This window comes from Anopheles nili, assembly GCF_943737925.1.
Source record: "Anopheles nili chromosome X unlocalized genomic scaffold, idAnoNiliSN_F5_01 X_unloc_24, whole genome shotgun sequence".
Taxonomy (NCBI): Eukaryota; Metazoa; Arthropoda; class Insecta; order Diptera; family Culicidae; genus Anopheles; species Anopheles nili.
Genome location: NW_026525483.1, coordinates 112,501 through 114,959, shown reverse-complemented (window position 1 = coordinate 114,959; position 2,459 = coordinate 112,501).

Below are 2,459 nucleotides of genomic sequence, written 5' to 3'. Positions count from 1 at the left end.
GAACCCGACCTTCAGGATTTTGGCCATTTTTGGGGGTGCACAAAAGTGTTCGTAATCAACCTCGGATTGTACTTTTCATCATCTAGGGGCACCGTAGGGACCGAAAAAAGTGGTTTCGCATGATAGTCCACCTCGACCCATGTCGACCCTTGCGCGACCCCGACCTTCAGGATTTTGCTCTACGGAAGGGGGTCTGCTTGTGCGCAACCCCGACCTTCAGGATTTTGCTCTACGGAAGGGGGTGCACAAAAGTGTTCGTAATCAACCTCGGATTGTACTTTTCATCATCTAGGGGCACCGTAGGGACCGAAAAAAGTGGTTTCGCATGATAGTCCACCTCGACCCATGTCGACCCTTGCGCGACCCCGACCTTCAGGATTTTGCTCTACGGAAGGGGGTGCACAAAAGTGTTCGTAATCAACCTCGGATTGTACTTTTCATCATCTAGGGGCACCGTAGGGACCGAAAAAAGTGGTTTCGCATGATAGTCCACCTCGACCCATGTCGACCCTTGCGCGACCCCGACCTTCAGGATTTTGCTCTACGGAAGGGGTCTACCATTGCGCGACCCCGACCTTCAGGATTTTGCTCTACGGAAGGGGGTGCACAAAAGTGTTCGTAATCAACCTCGGATTGTACTTTTCATCATCTAGGGGCACCGTAGGGACCGAAAAAAGTGGTTTCGCATGATAGTCCACCTCGACCCATGTCGACCCTTGCGCGACCCCGACCTTCAGGATTTTGCTCTACGGAAGGGGGTGCACACTTGTGCGACCCCGACCTTCAGGATTCTGCTCTACGGAAGGGGGTGCACAAAAGTGTTCGTAATCAACCTCGGAATGTACTTTTCATCATCTAGGGGCACCGTAGGGACCGAAAAAAGTGGTTTCGCATGATAGTCCACCTCGACCCATGTCGACCCTTGCGCGACCCCGACCTTCAGGATTTTGCTCTACGGAAGGGGGTGCACAAAAGTGTTCGTAATCAACCTCGGATTGTACTTTTCATCATCTAGGGGCACCGTAGGGACCAAAAAAAGTGGTTTCGCATGATAGTCCACCTCGACCCATGTCGACCCTTGCGCGACCCCGACCTTCAGGATTTTGCTCTACGGAAGGGGGTCTACTTATGCGCAACCCCGACCTTCAGGATTTTGCTCTACGGAAGGGGGTCGACTTGTGCGCAACCCCGACCTTCAGGATTTTGCTCTACGGAAGGGGGTCTACTTGTGCGCAACCCCGACCTTCAGGATTTTGCTCTACGGAAGGGGGTGCACAAAAGTGTTCGTAATCAACCTCGGATTGTACTTTTCATCATCTAGGGGCACCGTAGGGACCGAAAAAAGTGGTTTCGCATGATAGTCCACCTCGACCCATGTCGACCCTTGCGCGACCCCGACCTTCAGGATTTTGCTCTACGGAAGGGGGTCTGCTTGTGCGCAACCCCGACCTTCAGGATTTTGCTCTACGGAAGGGGGTGCACAAAAGTGTTCGTAATCAACCTCGGATTGTACTTTTCATCATCTAGGGGCACCGTAGGGACCGAAAAAAGTGGTTTCGCATGATAGTCCACCTCGACCCATGTCGACCCTTGCGCGACCCCGACCTTCAGGATTTTGCTCTACGGAAGGGGGTCTACTTGTGCGCAACCCCGACCTTCAGGATTTTGCTCTACGGAAGGGGGTGCACAAAAGTGTTCGTAATCAACCTCGGATTGTACTTTTCATCATCTAGGGGCACCGTAGGGACCGAAAAAAGTGGTTTCGCATGATAGTCCACCTCGACCCATGTCGACCCTTGCGCGACCCCGACCTTCAGGATTTTGCTCTACGGAAGGGGTCCTCTCTGTACAAGGTTTAGGGGTACATTTTCACCCAAAAACCACTATCGCTCATCCGAAACAACTCCTCGACATGTGTCTTCTCTGTGAATTTGGCCCCGATCTGACGAGTAGTTTTCGAGATATGCCCCTCTGAAGGTACATATTGGGACTTAGCCGATTTTCACCCATTGCGGTGTCTATGGGGTGTTGGGAATCGCTCTACCGACCAGCCGGTTGGAGATATCGAGTTGCGGTCTTCGGCGCGTTTGTTCAACTCCGTAATGCCTACTTTTCGTCCATACACACAACACCTCGCAGAGTTCTCCTTCTGCCAGATATAGCGCGTGCCCCTTTGTTCGTGCACCATTTTGGCCCGTTTTTCGCACATTGCCTCGAAACCATGCGTCCGACGCTTTTGCGTCCCAGGTACCGATGTTAGAACACCACCGTGGCTAACTTTCGTCCATATACGCCAACTCCGTGCAATGTCTCCATCACCCTGTTTTTGGGTGAAAACCCATTTCTGGGACTTAGCCGATTTTCACCCATTGCGGTGTCTATGGGGTGTTGGGAATCGCTCTACCGACCAGCCGGTTGGAGATATCGAGTTGCGGTCTTCGGCGCGTTTGCTCAACTCC